We start from the raw sequence: 20,361 nt of genomic DNA, 5'->3' as shown, positions 1-20,361 counted from the left end.
TGGTGCTCTGAGGGCTGGGTCCGGCCCCAGGGGAGGTCCTGTCACATCCTGGACAAAACCCCAGAGATCCCTGCTCCTCCTCATGGCCTCAGCCTCCCTCAGTGTCCCCACAGGATTAGAGATCAAAGGCCTCCCTGCCTCTTTTTCTAAAGGAGAAATGAAGACCCACAGGGGCTCAGCTGGGAGGAGAAGGCAGGCCCACTGACTGGATCCTACCACAGCATTTGGCCTCCGGGCTTGGTCACCTAGATGCTTAGGCAGCTCTGCCCACCACGCTTCCTATCACCTGGCTCCTTCAGCATTTCCCACCCCGCAGCTGCTGTAGGGACCTGTGCTGAGATCGCCTGGGAATGGTAGACACCCTAATGGGAGCTTCCTTTGCTTCCGGTCCCTGCAGGCTGGCATTGTCTGTTGGGACAGCCCTGAGCCCCCAGTGAGAGAGCAGGCTCAGCCTCAAGCACCCTGGGGATGGGCAACTAACGCCTACTGTTTGCAAACAATGACCTTTTATTAATTTCCCCCCAAAGAAGTACTAGTTGTTGACACTGACTCTTTAGGGTTGAAGAGAAGGGAGGGATGAGCGAGATGGCCCTGGGCCTGGGAAAAGCCTCTATGGAAGGGAATAGGACACGGGCAGCCCTCGATTCGGCCCTTTTCCTCAGCCCCCTGCAGCCCAGGGGAGCAGTGCTGTTGTCCTGGAGACCTGCAGACCCAGCAATGCAGATGGGGGCTTGGGGCCAGGGCCTGGGGGAGAGGCACCCAGCACAGAGCCGCCCTGCCCTCGGTCCCTCTCCTCCCCTCTGCCGCCTGGACCACCTGGTCCGATGGGGAAGACAGCCTTTCCACCAAGGGCTCCGTCCACAGCAGAGTGAGCGCGCTCCCGGGAGAGTGAGCAGCTCGGCCTGTGGAAATGTGTGTCACGTGCAGGTGTGAGCACAGAGCAGCTCAGCCCGAAGCGGTCCAGCCACTGGCTCACGTGGGCCCCAGCTTGCACAGGAGCCACGGGGAGCAGAGGCCTGAAGGAGAGGTTTCATCCTGCCTTCATTGGCATTCAAGTCAGGGACTGGGCTGACAGGCCCGAGGCTAATCCAGCTATCTCCCTCTCACAGGCAGAGCCGCTGGGAGAAGCCCGGTCTCTGGGCCCCACTGTGGCAGCGTGTGCAGAGATGGTGTGACCCGACCCTCTCGTCTCTCCAGCGGCCTCGCTGGCCCCACACCACCCCACCTTCTCCATCCAGCTCCTCCTGCGGCAGAATCCTCGGCACCAGCTTTGTCTACTCCCGCCTCGTGCAGGTACCTGCTGAGTCGCCCCGTGTTACTCGCTGGCTCCTGAGGCAAAGTCAGGGGGATATAAGGTGAAATACCCCAGTGCCTTTTGTGACCCCAGATCCCAGGACAAATCGGTGGTGGAACTCAACGTTCCGTTTCTGGATCTAAGTCGAGAGACCTTTCCCGGATGAAGAGGCGGGGCCTCGGGGAGCAGTCAGGACACTGCCTCCTGGTGGGGAGGAATGAGTTTAGCTCCTCAAGGTCACGCATCGGGGCTCTGTGCTGCTTCCTCTTTGGCTCCCTTTGGCCTTGCTGGGTGGGCTGTCTGAACTGGTTTTGAGAGGCTTGTGTGGGAAGGGGACTAGAGACCTATGGAACTGAGGGAGCTGTGAGGAGAGGGGTTTGAGGAAGGATTAAAACGAGCAAAAAAGAGGAAGGAGCTGCTACAGGGGAGGAAATTTGGGGAAGGAGCAGAGGGATGGTCAAAGGTGATGGTCTGGAAGTTTGGGCACCTGGCGCACAATGTCATCCCCTCTGTCTCCATCAAACCTTCGGGGAAAAGCTACCGCTCACCAGTGTTTTTGGAGTTGTGTACGTGGTGTGTGTGCGCATGCGCGCATGTGAGACTGAGCCTGGCCTACCTGGGGGCTGTGGATGAGCAGGGGGCCCTGAAGAAGTCCAGGGGCGTGGCCCTTTCTCCGGTGAGGCTGCAGCCCAGTCTGGCCTTGCCTAGTCCTGCCCAGGCTCCGTCTCTTCTCGCCTGCCCAGCACTTGAGAGGCCACCTGCCTGTGGACACTCCCCTTGGGACAGCATCTGACAGATTCCTCTTTCAGTCTCAAGGTTAGACGGGCTGGGAAGTAGCCAGAAAGATGTGCAGAGGCACCTCCGAGTCCAGATTTAAACCAAGAGGCAGCAGTGCCGCCGAGAACAGGAAGGAGGAAGGTGGCCGGTAGCTCCTGGACACGGCTTTGCCGATTTCTCATCAGCTTTGAAGGTGGGGAGGAAGAAAAGAGGCTTTTCTCCACCCTCCTTTTTCCAATAAGCACTGGGAACACTCGGAGTTTGAGTATAATCCTTATTGACTCCAACTGCCAGCGGAGGAAGAGCGGAGAGGGGGAGAGAGAGAATATTCCTTGGAGCCCTAGCCTGAACTCCCCCTAAACTGTAGGTTTCACACTGCAGGGGCTCGGAGATGGAGGAAGGAGTGGGAGTGAGGCCCCAGGGCCAGGCCGAGGGGCAGCGAGTTGGAGGGGCCCCCCATCCTGTTTGTCTTCTCTCCGCCTCGGCCTTGGCCGGAGGCCAGAAAGGAGGCTCCTGAAGATGGGGCACTTGAAAGAGAGCCCAGAGCAAAGAGCTTCAAACAATTGCTGAAAAAGGAAACCACAGTTTTAATTATTCCCCCAAATTAGGGGGTTTCTTTGTACTTTTAGGTCTATACTTAGCTCCTGAAATTTAAAAAAGTTTTGGACTAAATGCAGACGTGAGCCAGGGCTCTGTAGAAACCAGGGGCGCTCACACTTAGATGCCGAGGGCTGCCGAGCCCAAGGTCGTGCTCTTCGGAGGGTGGTCCCAGCCAATAGAAAAGCCCGCCATGTCAGCCCACGTAGCACCTCTTAGCTCCCGAGCTTCCTGCGTGACAGCTGCACGTCCCTCTGCCTGCTCCTGCTTGCTGCCCCTCCTCCCGCCAGTGTGGACCCAAGGGCCCTCACTGCACATCCCTCAAGTTCAACGCCATCACGGAGGCCACCTCCCAGAGAGCCTAGCCAGCCACGCAAAAGAATCTGATTTGTAATAAGGGCAAGAAAGGAGATAAGGCCATGCGGTAGAGTGACCATGGGGAACGGAGTGGGGCTGGGCCCACTGTAGGCAGGGAAGGTGCTGGGACCTGCAGGATCAGAGCCCAGGGTTGTCACGAGGCTGGGTGGGGTGGGGGGTGGTGGTGCTGCGTCTGTGCTCCCTACTGACCTGCACACTTGGCAGGAAGCTGCTGCCCAGCCCTGCCCTGCAGGGTCCTCTGTTCCAGAACCCAACCCCTCAGCCTCTGTCCTAATATTTGCCCCCTCCCCACACCGGGGCACAGATGTCCACCCTCGTCCAATCAGCTATGGTCTGGGAGGGAAAGGACTGTAGTTCATAAGGGCAGATGGAATGGAAGGGGTCGGGGAGGGGGTTGGAATCCATCTCCCCACTTGACCTCTGACTCAGTCCCCGAGGGTGGGGGGGCTCTTGGGCTGAGATGGCCCCCTCCCCCGCCTCACCAGGCTAGAAGGCTGGGGCCATCTAAACCAAGCAGTGACATTGAAGGAAGCCCCATCAGGGCAGAATGAGGCCTCTTCCTCCTGCTTTTCGGCCTGGGGAATGGTTTTATAATTAAGGGGGAAATGATGAATGCAGAGATGGGAAGTCCCCATACTTCATCCTTATTGCCATTGAGTTAGCAGCAGAGCACATCGTGTTTTATTATAACTTTATAATAATTACAGTTATTACTGGATTCATGTACATGGAAAAGGCAGGAGGATCATCACTGTATTAATTCGCGAGGCCCTTCAATGGGATTTATTGAGCAATAAGTGAATTCCAACCAGTTGGCACGACACAGAAGTCTTTCCCCAACATAGAACTCTCTTACCATCGTGAAACACAAACAGCTCGCTTCACATGGGCCAGGCCATCTGCCCCAATTATTTTCTCCTCCTCCAGGCAGCCTGCCTTGATTGAGAGGGTTGTGTTTAGAACTTTGCTCTTCCTAGTAGAGCTAACACCCGCACTCTCCTAGCCTGTCTCAAAGGGCGTGAATGTCAGCCCAAGCGTTGAGATACACCTTTTCCATTTGCACAGGGCTTAGTAGTTTTCCAAACGTGAGCACAGACGACCTTTTGAATTAAAAGGTCAAGCAGCAAACTCTGTTGAAAATAGAGATATATGGGCCTCAGGGCCATTAATAGACTTTGCCCTTTGTGGCATTTTGGGGGTGGGGGGAGTGGGGTGGCAAATGGATGTCATGCCAAAAGCCAGACCTTTCTAAAGGAGTGACTAAGCCCTTGGCAATGGCCACATGCAGTAGGAGAGCCTGTCTGGGGGTGCCTGCTGGGTAGGACTCTAAAAATGAGTGGCACAGGAGGGGCAGAGGCAGAGGGAAAGCCTATAATTTGCTCAGAGGGAAGAAGGCTGGGAGAACCGAGATAACCATCAACTCTCCGAAGGGCTGTTTTCTGTGGGTGGAAACATTCGTTCTCTGTGCTCAGGAATGGGGTGTGGGGGAGTGGGGTGGGGGGCGCAGAGGCTGAGATCTTAAGAGAAGAGACGCAGAGGTAGATTTCACCTGTGCCAGGACACGATGTGCTGGTGGGGAGACCTGTCCAGCAGCCGCAGTGGCATCGGGCTTCCTGAAGGTCGGGAGGCTGGTTCGCTGGTGTGTTCAGCTCACACTCACCTGGTACCCCTTCCATACAGGCGGTGGGGCACCGCTCACAGTCAGGTGGGGACGCCAGGCAGTGAACAAGTAGCAACGACCAAGCACGCAGTGACAGGTAGTGACGCAGGCTACCGAGGAAGGGGAAGAGGAGCCTGTGGGAAGGAAGGGAGGAGAGCAGGAGGGACCTTGGTCCGGAGAATCTGCTGCCAGAGGCGTCTGGGTGGCTCATTCCATCCTCGGGACCCTGAAGGCAGGCGTGACGGCCGTCCGTTTTTACAGGTGAAGACACCGAGGTTCAGGGAGGTCGAGCGGGTTATGCAGAGCCGTCTGGTTAGCACACAGATTTGAAGGCCAGCTCTGTGAGGGACCCCCGGAGGCTGGAGGTGGGAGGAGATGGAGCAGGAGGGTGTGGAGAACGGTTCCCTGCTGGGTGGGTGCAGGCTGTGGGGCTGGGGCAGTTCCCGGCCCTGAGATCCTGCACATGTGTGTGCCTGGGTCAGCGTGGCAGCCACGAGCCTGGGATCCCAGTGGCGAGAGGCTTTGACGAGGCGGCTTGCGACGGGGCTCCTTTGGCAACGGGACTCACTCCCCAGACGCCGTCCGTCTCTGGGCAGCGCCCACCAGTGGAAAGTCCTTGCTTACATCAGACCAATCTTCCACCCTGGCACATGCTCGGCATGCTGGGTGCCCTTCCCCATGGCCCCCTTTCCATAGCGTTTCAGACTCCAGAAGCCTTCGGAATCCCAGAGTGTCTGGACTTTTGGGAGTGAGTTCAGGCCTAAGCAGTCCCTTCCCAGGTTACTGTTCTGCAATTCAAAGACTGTCCGGGGACCCCTCTCCTCACCCATGGAGACATCGCTGTCTGCTGCATGGGATCGAGAGCTCCCCTCTCGCAGAGCCCGGGGACCAGCAGTCCCAGCAGCGAGCCACCTTGCAGATGTGACCTCCTCCAAGGCCCAGCGGGCAAGAGGGATGAAGAGGGAAGGGCAGCAGAGAGCTGGCTCCTGTGTCTGCCTCACTCCCTGCTGGTGATTTGGGGCAAGTCTGCCCTCTCTGAGTCTCAGGACTTTCCTCTTTAAAGTGAGGGACTGAGCCCAGCCGGCGTGGCTCAGTGGTTAAGTGTCGACCTATGAACCAGGAGGTCAGGGTTCAATTCCCGATCAGGGCATATGCCCAGGTTGTGAGCTCGATCCCCAGAGTGGAATATGCAGGAGGCAGCCTATCACTTATTCTCTCTTATTCTATCTTTCTCTCCCTCTCCCTTCTTCTCTGAAATTAATAAAAATGTACTTATAAAATAAAATAAAATAGTGAGGGACCGAATCACTAAATGACCCCTAAGATGCTTCCCACGCTCTCACGTTTGTTTCATGGTTCCAGGTGTGTCCTGGGACTGTGTGCAGATGGGGCCGAAGCTGGAGGCCGTGCTACAGAGCCCGGGTGTCAGGAGCTCAGAGTGATGGCCTGCAGGCTCCTTCAGCTCTGGGAGTTTGGCTCACCCCTCTTCCCCCAGAGCTCCGAGGAGCCACCAGACGCTGGGCCCTGTTCCGGGACCGACGCTGACGGAGGGCAGGTGGATGTGACAGCTGTGGGTGCTCCTGAGGCTCTCGCCACAGGCGGGGTGCTGCTGGTTGTGTTCGTCAGGGGCCGTGCGGTGGTGGCAGAGCCAGGCTGTGTGTGAACCAAGGAGACAGGAGCAGTAGTCACTGCGCGTCTGCGACGTGAGGGCCAGGCGCTGTGCTGATCCCGGCACGGAGTCCCTTTGTGGCCGGAGAGCCCGGGCAAGTCCTTGGGACGCGGCACTTGTTTGTCTCTTATTCAGGATGCTGGCTGCAGAAATGTGTTCAGTTTATGAAAATGTGTTCAACCGAATACTTCCAGCGTGAGACTTTTCCCTGTACGTAGTCAACCATTTATTTTCTGGGAAAAAGTTACTTTGTCCCCTCACAGCCGCATACAATGCAGGCAGGGCTGTCCTCATTCACCAGTGATGACACCCGGCTCAGGAAGGTCAAGGAACTTGTCCGAAGCCACACAGCTAGGAAATGGCAGTGCTGGGCCTGCAGTCCAGGTCCGGTGGCTTCAAGCTGGTGCTCCCTCTGCCACCCAACCCTGCTCCCCACAGAGGGTGCCATCAGGTCCCCCGCAGCCTCAGCCCCCAGCTCCGCCATGCTCACGCAGGCGCACACACTGCCATCCTGAGCCTGAGCCGGCAGGGTGGGTGGAGGGAGGGCCGGATGGTGACAAGGACGAATATACACACCCTGTCCTCCAAGAAGCTTCCGGTCCTTTAGGGAGGCAGCGAGGGCACAGTAACCCAGGCTGCGTGTGCAGGGGATGGGACGGTGCAGGCACCAGCCGGGCTCTGAGGAGGAGCTGCCCTCCAAGCCCTGTGGTGTGGGGAGGCTGCATCGGGGCGAGGCCTCTTTCCAGCCCTTTCTGCTCAGGGCTGCTGCCGAGGTGGCCGACGGGCGCTGCATCTCTGCTGGCGTCGCAGGGCGGCATCACTGGATTAATTAGGCTTTATTAATAGGCGAGCACTTGATGAATTGTAATTAAGCAGACGTGCATCTGGTGGCAGTGGTGGCTGAGGGTGGGAGGACGTGATTTCGGGAGGCTGGGCGGCACCATTAAATATGAATAGCTCGGACCCGGTCCGTGTGCCTGCGTCACCCAGGCTGCCTGTTAAACTGCGGCCCTGCTGGCGGAGGTGCTGACGGAGTCAGTCAACGTGCTGGGCCCATCTGAGGCACCGTTGTGGGCCCGGGCACAGGGCAGAATGGGCCAGGTGTCCAGCTCTCCCCAGAAGCGAGGAGGTCATGTGGGCGCTGTCAGTGTAGGGGCAGAAGTTCGGAGGGACGATTACATGCAAGGGCTGCTGCTTGAAGCCGTGAATCTCACCCTGCAAAACACACACACACACACACACACACACACACACACACACACACACACACACTGATTCCCTCTCTCTCCCTCCCTCTCTGCCTCTCTCCTTCCCTCCCTCCCTCCCCACCCCCTTGGCTGAGCAAGGCAAGAGGCCTTTTTGTACCAGGGGGCCAAGGGCCAGGCTGCACACACCCAGGAGGCAGGACCAGGCAGGCTTGGAGCTGGGCCAGAACCCCACACAGGGTGCATGCAGCGCAGGCGACGGAGGAGGCGGGTCGCTCGGCCGAGAGAGGGGCCTGGAACCAAGTGTTTAGACAGGGAAGGCGTGTTTGGTTTACGGAAAAGCAGAGTGCAGGATGATGAAGTGGACGATGGAAAAAGAGGTCTGAACAATGAAACCCTCCCGCCGCGTGCAGCCCTGACAGCAGGACAGCTGCGGAGATAAACTTCATCTGGCCTTGGCTAAGCCATCTAGATTTTTCCATTTGGCCTCAAAGAAATAGTCCAGAATCACTTCTTTTGCCTTTTGGAATTGGAGGATGTTTTAGATTGGCCTCCATTCTGCCTCATGCCGATCGCGGGCGGTGCCCCTCCCCAGCCCAGCCTTGTTCATGCCACCCTCACCCTGAGACGCCCTTTTACCGCACCCACTCCACCTGCTCATCAACCAAAGCTCAAGTCCCATGTAACCCCCTTGGACAAGCTTCCCTGAGACCAGCCAGGATTGGCTCCAGACAGCTTCTCCTGCTCCCCGGGCTGGAAAGGGAAGAGCCAGGAATCAGAGTGTGGGCTCACGTCCCAGCCCTACGCTCCTTGGGCAGCAAGTCTTGGAATGGCCCTCAGCCTCAATTTTCTTATCTGCAAAATGGGATGAGAGCGCCTTCCTCGCGGGGTTTGAAGACTGAATGTGATGAGATTTGCGAAGGTACTTTAGAAATTGGTAAGTCCCAGTCACCATAAGAGCCTGCTTGGTACTTCGTGCTAGTTGGGTTTTTCGTCTGTCTCTTCGATTCAATGGGAAGTCCTGGGTCTTATTTCCGTGTCCCCAGCACCCAGGGCAGTAGGTGCTCATCACTTCTTCGTTGAATGAATGAATGAATGAATGAGTGAGTGAGGTAGAGGACAAATGCTTCAGGTTAGCTGGTGGGGCCTGGCGCGCTTTCTGCAGGATCTCGGGGCCTGTGTTGGCCAATCAGTCACCCCAGGCAGAGACGGCGTGAAGTGAAATGGAGGTGGCTCGGAAGTGTGTGCCAGCCTCAAAGGCCAGTGTGTTTTAATTAGTGTAATTAATGATGGCACCAACTGGCTCATTACCTGGTGGAATTAATGGGGATCATTTGTCTCCCTACGGCAGCCTCCCGTGAGGTGGAGGCTGCGGGGAGATGGGAGATAACACATGTTGTCTGCCCTGGGGATGATTCGTGAGCCTTTCCCCGGATCTGCCTGCTCTTAGACGTTTCCGTTTCTCCCCTCAGCAGCCCCCTGCCTAGGAGTCACTTCAGGCTAAACAATCGATATCAAAGCACAAATATGTGCAGGGATTTTGAAATAACAGGGGTGGGACCTCCATCTCTTCCCTGAACCTCCCCTTTCTCCCCCGCAACCCATGGCTCAGGCCACACCAGCCGCTCCTCAGCCTGGGCTGGTGAAGCCATACAGCCCTCCGGCAGTTCCTAGGCACCCGCCTTCAGAGCCTCGTCTCTGGCCGCTAAGGCCGACTTAGGGACAAGCTGGAGACAAAGCAGTTAGGCTCAGTGAGGTCAGATCCCACTTAGAGACGCTCCCCTCCAGCACGGATGCCTGTGTTCCCAGCACTTCTCCTTTTGGGCTGTAATGAATTACCTGCGGCCACCGGAAGTGAATTCTGCCTTCCTTCTCTGGGAGCAGAGTCAGAGCACCTGGACCTGCCTCCTTTCTGGAATCCCAGAACACACCTTCTGGGAGAAGGAAGTGCTGTCTGAAATCCCTCAGCCCCTGGCGCTAGCAGCTGTCCGCAGCCTCTCGGGGGAGGTGCTGAGATGCTTGACCTCTTCAAGGGAATGTGATGGGCAGATAGGAGCAAGGAATGGGGGTGGCCCTGTGGGGAGCCAGGCAGAGCCCTGTAAATCACACTACAAAAGCATTCAACTGGCCTGCATATTCCCAGCAATAAAGGCTTGGCCACCCAGAAAGGGATGCCTACTACAGAGCTCAGTAAAGTAACGGCATAGACTTCATTCGGGCATGTTCCAGGTCACATTTACAGCCCCAGAACATTGTACATATGCGTGGGTCTCTGTAGCTTCCTTTGGCGTGAGTATGCTGATGTATGGATGGATGTGTTTTGTGTGACACAAGCGTGTGCCTTCTGGTGTTGCCTGGATCTGTCGGTTCCTTGGGTGCACCTGTGGACAGCGGCTGGCTGTCTCTGGGATGTGTGTGCCTGTGGGACTGCATGTCTTTCTGTGCTGGTGGCTGTATTTGTCTTGTTGTATGTGTGTAGCTTTCTGTCTACGTTTCTGTGACTAATACAGATAGTGAGGACAAGACATTTGATGAGTCAAGAATAAATTCCCCCTTTTCTTTTCACTGGGTTTTGGAGTTCAGGAGATTGAACACTGACTCAATTCATCCACTAAGGGAGTATCATCCACTATAGAGAATTAAGTAGCATGCGTTAGTAACATTCACTATGGAGTGTAGTAACATGCTGTGGTAACATGGTAGCATCCACTAATATAGTAACATCCACTAACACAACACAGTAATATCCACTAACATAGTAACATCCATTAACACAACATAGTAACATCTGCTAGCATAACATAGTAACATCCACTAACACAACACAGTAACATCCACTAATGCAACATAGTAACATCCGCAAACAACATAGTAACATCCCCTAACATAACATAGTAACATCCACTAACACAACATAATAACATCTGCTAACATAATGTAATAACAGCCGCAATGGAGCCTCCACTAAGACTCCATAGTGCTGTAATTCTGGAGTCCTGGTACACACGGGGAGTAATACTGTGATGGCAGCGGCAACCAGGGAGCACAGCTGTATGTGTGCTTATGATGGGGCTGGGCAGGTACGCCGTGGTGCTTATTAGAGGAGAAGTTGTCCCTGTGGACCATTTCATGCATGAACTGCAGAAATGCCCATAAGGTCCAGAACACAGGGTGTGTGTGTGTGTGTGTGTGTGTGTGTGTGTGTGTGTGTGTGAATCATCAGGGTCCCCACTGTGCCCAACTGCAGGGGCCCCATTTGCTGTGTCCTCTGTGGAGTTGCAGGAGGCACCATCCAGAGCAAACCCTCAGTGTATGGTGCCCTGGACTTGAATAACACAGAGACCCCGGCAGGATGCTAGACACAGGGTTCCTTCCACCACATCCCTGCGCCCAGTTCTTGCACCTTAACCTCTTCCCTGAGAAGTTTGCAGTGACTTATAAAAAAAAGCTCTTACTGCTCAATGGAGAAAGAAAGCAGATGGAAAGGGGGGGGGGCAGCAAAAAAAAATATTTAAAAGCTGACTTTTGCTCTGGAAGCCTGCTTCCTTGCCAACGCACAGCTGGTGCTGGTACTCAGCAGTCTTCTCGAAATCGATAGGACACTGATCACCTCATGAAAAATGGTACTGAGGCTGCAGGGCCTGGTGAAGGCCGCTGAGGGAAGGAGGGCCTGCCACCAGCGCTGAGCTCCCCGGCTGGTGCAGGCGGCAGCCTGAGTCCCCCTGTTGCCTCACCTGCCCCTGTCCAAGCTCTGTCCCAGTCCCCTGGGAGCCCAGGGCCAGCCACTCCTCGTTTTCAGGGATGGCTGTCTTTGCTTATGATTGTAAGTTTGGGAGCATCCTTCTCTGAGCAGCCCCGTCAATCAGGCCACACACCTGTCTCTCAAGGCTCAGGCCTCTGCTGAGTAGAGTCGAAGTGGCACAGGTGGCCCCCCAGCGGGACACATGGGGCACTTGACTGTTGGTCAATGCAGCCACTTGCATATTGTGTCTTCTTCCCATAAAAATGAAGCTGAGGGAGGGAGAAGTGGGGGTGGGGCAGCAATGACCTTCATCCCAGAATCCTCTGTGCCTATGCTTGGCCTGCACATGGGCCATCTGGTAAGCCCCCTGCACCCTCAGAGGACGCATAGCCTTGGCATCTTAAGCCAGCCCTAGCCATAAGTCACCATGCCAACGGGCCATAGGCTCGGGGTGTGAGGGCAGGAAAGGGGGACGGTGACACTTTCAAAGAACGGAGGACGCCGTTAGCGTGTCAGTCCGGTTATGGTAATGCGCTGGGGTAATTGGCTCTCCAAGGGCGCAGGGGATGCACACAAGTACAGTAATTGCAGGTTCACTTTGCTCTGCATTCTTTATCCTGCTTTGGTGACTAATTATTAGTATTTAGCGAGTGGATATTGTCATCTTCAAAGCAGGTGCAGCTGTGGCTCGGGCACAGAGGCTGGGGCCAGCTAAAGGTCAGCTTCTGCTTGGGGATAATTAATTTGTCTTTTATGGCTCTGAAATGTGCTCTAAGCCCGTCGCTTCCTTTTTGCTTTCAAACAAACAAACAAACAAACAAACAAATGGGAGAGATGGGAGAATGTACTTTGTGGTTCATTTCAGTACCCTTTCCACTAAGAGTCCAGAATTGACAAGCAGGGGTAACAACCGGAGAGGGGGTCTTGTATCTCTGTCCTTTCCAGAGGAAGAGCCAGACAGTGGTTCCCCCGGTAGGACCCACATGAATAGGGAAGCCACATGGTTTGGGGTGACCATCAACATGTGAGTACAGTCTATGAGCTCTTGATATCCTATTTGCTTATTTGTTTGTTTATATTTTGGGTGCTAGGACACCCTGTTGCTAAAGTATTGACATTTCAGAATTCCAAAAGGAAGAGGAATAACAACAGTGAATAGACACTGAGCACCTACTGTGTGTCAGATAAAGTACTCACTGTGTTTAATCCTCACAACAGACCTAGGAAACAGGTGCTGTTATTATGCCCATTTCACAGTTGAGAAAGTGAGGCTCCGAGGACTTAAATTTGTTATGCAAGCTGAAGTAACAGCTGACACTTAACCCCCGGGCTGTCGGGTGCCTAGCAAAGCCCCTTCGTGTAGTGTGGTGCTATGCTAGCGCTCTGGCCTGCAGGGGCAGCCCTCACTAACTTTGCTGTATGGAGGACCAAGAGCCCAGGCATTTTCAGCAGCATCAGCAAAGCCTTCTGGGATACCTCGGGAAGCCCAACGTTTGAATTGAGTGTGCTTCCGTTGGCAGGAAGCTTGGCAGAGTTTTATCAGAGACAAAGCAGAAATCAGTGCAGATGGAGATGGAAAGGAAACGACCCCACCCTCAGTCCTGCCTCTTCACTGAGTCTCCTCAGCACGCCTGGCCCACGGAGCCCTTTCTCCACCTCAGCGGTCGCGTGCCCCACTGGGGCTCTGGCTCCGTTAGGTTCCCACTCATTTTCATGAACCAGCACCTTGCCTTGCTCTCTAATCATGTCCTTTCCCCCTGTCTCTCCAACGAGGATCCTAATGCATTCAGGTCAGGGAACTGGCCACGTGGGCTCTCCACGCTTCTGGGACACTGGGCTCTGCCCTGGCACATAGTAGGTGCTCCCTAACTCCTGATTGGGTCAGATAGGGAGGGGGTGGGACAGGCTCCTCCTCTGAGAGTTTGGCTGGCAAAGGAAAAGCCCTCCTTTTTCACATTGGCTCAGCAAAGAGGATGATTTAGGGGAGGTGGGCGTGACCCTCTCCTATGTGTACATTTTGAATTCAGGAGAGTGCATTAGCAACTTTCGGAAGTTTCTTATGGTCCACCTGTCTTGCAAAAGGGAATTCCAATCATGTCTAAGAAGCTGGACGCGGAAGCACATAGGAAGGTCATGCGGGGTTGGGGAGATGGGAATGGATATGTTAGGTGTTCTCGTTCGTGTCCAGGGCCTGCTGCTATTACAGGCCAACAAAATTTTGTCCTGTGGTTTTACAGCAGCCTACATATTGATGCAGCCAAATGAATTCCCCTCTTTGCAACCTGACCTCCTTCTTACTGTGAAATGATCTCATTTCTAGGCTAACCACAAGAGGTTTGGCTGGGCACCTGGCATGCCGTGTGCCTGGCATTTGCAAATCTTCATGCAAAGTGCAACTTTTTCTTAAAGACGGTAAATAAATCCCGTCCAGGGAAATCTTGGAAACGTCTGCTCCCAGCCACGAGGTGAAAAGGAAAGCTATCCCACCCTCCCCACCATCCTGTGCCATTCTTCCAGAATGTTCAGGCTTAAGTCACTTTTAATTTTAGATCAGGAACAATCTGATTTGGGGCCAAGGTCTTTTTTCACTGTCCTTCAAAATGTATGAAGCTGTGGTGTCTTTTCACCTGCAGCCGCTCTGTTTCCGTTTCTCGAGCGCAAAGCTGAAGCCCCACTAAGAACTGGACCTGCAGCCAGGATGTAGCGAGACTATACTCTGCACAGAGCATCCCCTCCTGCCCACAGCAGAGCCGAGAGAGAGAGAGAGAAAGAGAGAGAGAGAGAGAGAGAGAGAGAGAGAGAGAGAGAGAGAGAGAGAGAAAGAGAGAGAGAGAGAGAGAATGAGTATGAGTTATCTTTTGCCCAGATTACTCATCACCTCCTTGGCAAAATATGGCAACATCTACATGACCTCCAAGGAAAATGATCAGCCAGGAGGCGGGTCTCCCAGAAACTCAGATCACTACTCCTGCTTCTTCCTGGCCAACAGCCTTTCTGTGCCTCCTTCCCCAGTTTGTGCTATGACTACAGCAGGCAGATTGCTCCTCTTCGCTGGTTTAGGAATGCAGATGGGGGCAGAGAGCTTTCCAGCCAGTGGGAGCGGCTTGTGCAAAGGCCCTGAGGAAGCAGCACTCTTGGCGTGGTGAGGAGCAGGAAGAAGATCCTGTCTAGAGTGCAGTGGGGAGGGGACAACAGTGTGAGCTTAGACTGAAGATGCCTGCAGAGGCTCGATCATGCAGCACCCCGACTTGTTACTACTCGCCCCAAATCTACCACCTTTGAACAACATGGGGGTTAGGGGCACCCAATCCTACACAGCCAGAAATCCGGTATAACTTTTGACTCTCCCAAAACTTAATATGATAGCCTACTCTGCTGACTAAAATTCTTACTAATGACATAAATAGCCGATTAACACACATTTTGTATGTTACATGTATTACTAGAGGCCTGGTGCATGGAATTTGTGCACTGGGGGGGGGGGGTTGTCCCTCAGCCTGGCCTGCATCCTCTCGCAGTCCGAGAGCCCCTGGGGGATGTCAGACTGCTGTCAGTGGGACATCCTTAGCGCTGCGGGAGTGCACTGACCACCGGGGGCAGCTCATGCATTGAGTGTCTGCCCCCTGGTGGTCAATGCTCATCATAGCGACCGGTTGTTCTGCTGTTTGGTCGATTTGCTTATTAGCCTTTTATTATATAAGTTATGCTGTAGTCTTACAAGCAAGTAAGCTAGAGAAAAGAAAATGTTATTAAAAATTGTAATGTCGAGAAAATACATTTACAGTAGCTGCACCAGTTTACACTCCCAGCAGTGTGCAGGGTTTCCTTTTCTCCACATCTTGTCCAGTTCACTTTTTAAGACACTCTTTCATTTCTTAATGTCAATGTTGAGCTTTTTCTAAAAAAGGAGTTTTATTTTTTTTGGGGGGGGGGCGGGGAGAAGCACCACTGTGACGTAGTGAAAAGATGACGCGTTCACACCAGATTTCTGGGTTTTCAGCTCCATTCTGTCATTAATTATTTGTGTGACCTCAGGCAAGTCATTTCCACTGGCTGAGCCTCCGTTTTCTCTTCTGTAAAATGAGAGCACGGGATTGAACGGTCTCCTCTGGCTCTAAAGTTGTGTGGGGGTTTTAATGAGTGGAAAATGCGTTCCTTACACATAGGTTCTCCATCCTGACTGGGCAGGGGGCCTCCTGAGAGCTGGGTTAGCAAACTGAACTCATAAGGCAACAACAAGCTGCCCAATCAGAAGGGCAGACCCTGGCTGCCCCTCACAGCTCAGGTGAACTTGGCCTTGGTCCCTTCTTGGAATGGTGTCCTTCTCTGATTGGAATAGCCAATAGCTATTTGTGAGGGTCTGCCCTGTGTCACCGTAGCAAGGCCTCCCATGTCTTCTAGCTTTAACTGTACACCTTCAACCCCATTTCTCTCAACTGTCAACTGTCACTAACTGAGCACACACGAGTGCCAAGCCACGTGCTGCGGGCCAGGACCCGACAGCGAGCAGAGAGTAATGCAGACCCGCCCGGTGATGCTCACAGCCTAATGGGGAAAGTGGACATTAAACAACAGCTATGAATAATTTATCACACGACGCTGAACGTGCAAAGTGCCGCAAAAGGAAATACCAGAACGATAGCAGCATTTAGCAAGGAGCCTAATTTAGTCCCCTCCGCTGAAGAAGCGATATTTAAGTTGACCCCTCAGGGATGAGCTGGAGTTTGATGAAGCGAGAGAAGAATATTCTGCCCTAAGGGAACAGCTGTCAGGAGAAGGGAATTGGACCCCTCTCTTGGGCTTGCCTGCCAGCAGGCCACCATGGTTACCCAAGGTTACAGCTGGGATTGAGAGGGGTAATGGCACTCGTTTATTCGTTCGTTCATTCATTCATAGCTCTCATGTTCCTGCTATATGCTGGAACTAGCAATGAACAAACAGATCCCCTCGAAAAAAGGTCTTCTCTGATGGGACTTAACATGGTAGTGGAGAAGACAGACTCCTGTAAAAGTAAAGTATAATGGTGATAAATATGACAAAGATGATGTAGGGAGTGTCAGTGCTGGGGGTGGAGGGAGCAATGTCAGGGAAGGCCTTGGTGAGAAGGCCTAATAGAGTGGAAGGGGTAAGCTCGGGGGAAAAGCATTGCTTGCAGAGGGAACGGCAATTGCAAAGACCTTGAGGTAGGAGTGTGCCTAGCAGACTTAAGGAAAAGCAAGGAGACTGGAACAGCCAGAACAAAGTGAGCAACGAGGGGACAGGTGAGTCCAGAGAGCCGCGAGGCCAGGCTTCGTATGGCCTCGAAGGCCAATGTGAGGACGTGGGCTTTTCGCCGAGTGAGGATTTTGGCAGGAGTGTGGCGTGATCTGACACACATTTGGAAAGGAGCACTCTGACTGCTAGAGGGGGGCGGGGGTGCTGTAGGGCGGACCCAGTAAGACCACGTAGGAGTCTGGAGGCTTGGACTAGAGAGGGACCGAGGTCCCAAGCAGGGTTAGATTCTGGGTATGTTTTGAAGGTAGAGCCAGTAAGATTTGCCGATGGTTGAATGTGGGGATGAAAGAAAGAGGAAGCAAGGAGGACACCAGGTTTTTGGTTTGAATATCTGGCAAAAGGAAGCTGCCACTGACTGAGACGGGCAAGACCGTGGAGGAGCAGGTCAGAGGGAGAAGTCTGACTGGGGCCAGGTTAAGTGTGAGATCTCCATTCGACGTCCAGTGGAGGTGAGAAGCGGGAGTTTGGGAAGAGGTCTGGATGGATTCAAAAGACGAGATGAGGTCCCCTGTGGAGTGAGGGCTGGCTATCCATGGTGGCATCCTCTAAGACAGCGGTCCGTGAGGTCCGAAAGGTGGGCGACTGCTGATCTAAGACATCGCCTGCTCTCCTGGGTCCCAGCAGCACACAGAGTGGGCAGGTGATAGGGCTATAGTGGCAGTTTTGTCCTTGGTGGTATGATTTGCTGACTTTGCTGGTGAGGATTGCCCTGATAACAGCCAGTGGGCCATTGCTTGAGAAAGCTGAGGAGGATGGGGAAGAGGAGGGAGCTCACCCCCTCTGTGGAGCAGCCACCTGAACCCCAGAGGGTGGAGAACCCAAACTAATACAATCTATTATAACATGAGAGTCAGACCCAGCAAAAACGAGTAGCAGCAAACCCAGGGCCCCCCATTGTGCCTGACCACCGTGTGTCTGTAAAGCTGGGGGGGGGGGGGTTGGGAATCAGAGAACAGCTGACGGGGGTGTCAATAAGCCAATTTGTGGCTTGTTACAGTGATGTACTTGTTTATCGGCATTTAACGAGACACGACATTGATGTTAACACAGTGGGAGGAAGTTGCCGGGACCAATCGTATCCCTTGCTGAAAATTAATTTAAGCCCTCTTTTCTTTGTGCCAGAAATGGTAGAGGTAATTCATTACTGAAGTGTTGAAATGCCACTGAGAATGAGTGAGGGTAATAGCGAAGAGTCATCAGCCACTGCACACAACCCCAATTCCGGAACCTCTCATAAACGAGGCACGGTGAAATAATAGACTTTATGGCAGGAAAGGAAACAAGGGTTTGTTTAATTGGGGGGCGCCGAGGGCTGGAGGGCTGGGAAGGGAACGTTTCACACGCAGACTTTTGGAAAATCGTGAGAGCTGATGTTGCCGTAGCCAAGCTCTGCCCTGGTAGTAACTTAACCATCTGTGTCTTGAACTCGCCGGCGTGAGGAGCTCAGGCTCTTGGGAAGGCCAGGCTCCTCTATCGAGATTCTGTGTGATCATCGTTCTGGTTGGTTACAAGGTCCCGGCTCCACGCGCTGGTCTCGGGCTGAGGTTGGGCTCAGCATTACTCATCTCTCCGGTTCATGCTTCCCATCCGGCAGTCACCTGGGGCCCGGGACCTGAATTTGCAGAGGTTTCCATTTTCCACTCCTGGCTGTGTGTTCCTTCGGCCACTTTATTTGCCCAGGAAAATATGAGATGAAAACTACAGTTCATGGGATTGAAGCAATCATTTGGTTGAGTGCAAACTTTTGTCTTTCTAATCTTACGGGCCCACATTCCACCCACAGGCAGATGGACAGAAAGTCAGAGTCCAAGTGACACTGAGCTAACTGAGTCCTTTTTAAGGTCTCTGTCATCTCGTCCATCCCCCACCTCCCAGGCCTGAGCAAATTAGGGGAGGGGCGAGGGAGACCTCCCCAGAGCTTCTTGGGATGGAGCACAACTTGCCACCTGGCTGGGTGCATGCAGGCTGTGTTGTTAGCCCCTTGACTGGGACTTTGCTTCTTCCCATAAAGGAGGAGAGTCCATTTCCCCACTCTCAGCTTTGCCTTTCGCCCTAGGACAGTGGGTCAGCTCTGAGCCTAGATTTTAAGAGGCATTGCACGTTTCTACTCACCTTTCGGTGCCTCTGCTATCGCCACAAGTCCCGGGAGGAGGGGGAGAAGGTTGCAGAGCCGTGTCCCGACTGTGCAGCCACGTCTGTCCAAGACCAGCTGGCCGCAGGTGGCCCACACACTGAGCTAAATAAATGCTCACGGCTGTGCACCGCTTCGTTGTGGGGTGGTCTGTTACGCAGCAATAAGGCCCATTCGGACCAGGGAAGAGATTCTAACATACAAGTAAACCAATCCTGGGAGGGGAGGGGAGACTGGCCTCAGCTTGAGGAATTATCTACAATTAAGAGAGTTAGGGTGTATTTCCCAGGCCGATGGCCTTCTCAGAATAGAGGGTCGCCAAGGCCCCGCTCTGCCTCTGCCAACTGGGCCACTGGTTAAAGCTTTGGTTTCACATGGAAAAGCCCTGGTTGTATGTTCCCCGTCTCCTTGTGGGGCCCTAGTCCCATTCGTCCCATCCTCCCATTATCTCAAAAGGAAGGGAGACCCCTCTATCTGTTAGGGACCCGCCCGTTCCAGACTATGATCTCGGAACCTCCTTCTCCATCCATGATAGGGGTGGGCCCCCAGATTAACACCAGGACCCAAGAGCTGGAGACCTGGGAGGTTCCTTGTTCAGGGGCAGCTGGCTGCCCAGAGGCCCAGTCCTGCCGCCCAGCCCAGCCCAGCCCAGCCCCAGAGCTGAGGGCTCAGGCCAGCACCCGGGGCCTTGGAGGGGTGCTAGGTCTCCGCCAAAGCCCTCGTGGTGTGAGCACAAGTCCCAGCAGCTTGATGTGAACTGTTTGGGGATAAGTCGCTGGATTATTCATTTTTCTGGTCACGAAATGATTCTTACTTTCCTCTAAGCCTGGCTGGCATATAGCCTGCTGTTTATATAAATGGACTCACCCCGACCGGGCTCCCTGCTGCAAATGTGTGATTAAAGGATTAAAAAGGTGATGGAAATAGTAATCATGTCTGTTCTCAGACAGAGCCTCCCCTCAGATGGCTGTGTTCCTATTCATACCTGCAGAAAAGGGAACCTCGGGCGCGTTCAGAGATGGACCAACAGGCCCCCGGAAACCACATCACAGGCTACTCAGCGCATCAGCTCCAGCCTTGAATGGAGGGTTGGAGCAGGAGGGGGTGGGGGGCTGTCGAAACAGCATTTAGAGCATCAGACAGTCACATCCCAAGTCACCAGTCTGGGCCTAGAGTGGGACATCCCACTGTGGGTGAGCAGCTTTGCTAGGGGAAAACCTAGCCGTGGGTTGTGGGAGGGGGGCCACCCAGCAGACAGAGAAGTATCTGGAAATGATGTCATGGAAGCTAGACAGCCATTCTAACATGTGGTTGGCATCAGGGAGGCCAGCAGGTGGCATCTGGTTGTTGAACAGAGCACAGCAGAGGGGACCCAGAAACAGGCCATATGCGATGGTCCGGGCAGGTCCTGGGGTCTCAGGCTGGGGAAGGGCAGGCTTGACCCCCAGAAGCCAGGGGAAGACTTCGTGTGCTCTGGGAGGTGCCGGGGGAGGTGGGCAGCGCCTCAAAGGCCAGTTAAGTTCAGGCTCCTGGAGGGCTCGGGGACTTTGGTTTGCACCCAACTGAAATGCCTTCGGGTAAATGTGGAATCACAGATGGAATAGTCAGGTGTCAGGACAGAAGGCTGTGCCAGC

General features: G+C 54.1%; 1 protein-coding gene across 1 annotated transcript in view; it reads left to right on the top strand.

Annotated features, from left to right (window-relative positions):
* The first annotated feature begins 1,205 nt into the window (after window positions 1-1,205).
* Window positions 1,206-20,361, top strand: part of KCND3 (potassium voltage-gated channel subfamily D member 3) — a 174,629-nt gene continuing 155,473 nt past the window's right edge. The window contains exon 1 of the mRNA XM_079761209.1: window positions 1,206-1,293. The gene's annotated coding sequence lies outside the window, so the exon portion shown is untranslated. The remainder of the gene's footprint in view (window positions 1,294-20,361) is intronic.

The sequence above is a fragment of the Cnephaeus nilssonii genome (assembly GCF_951640355.1).
Source record: "Cnephaeus nilssonii genome assembly, chromosome: 21".
NCBI classification, from domain to species: domain Eukaryota; kingdom Metazoa; phylum Chordata; class Mammalia; order Chiroptera; family Vespertilionidae; genus Cnephaeus; species Cnephaeus nilssonii.
This window is presented reverse-complemented; position numbering and strand designations above follow the sequence as displayed.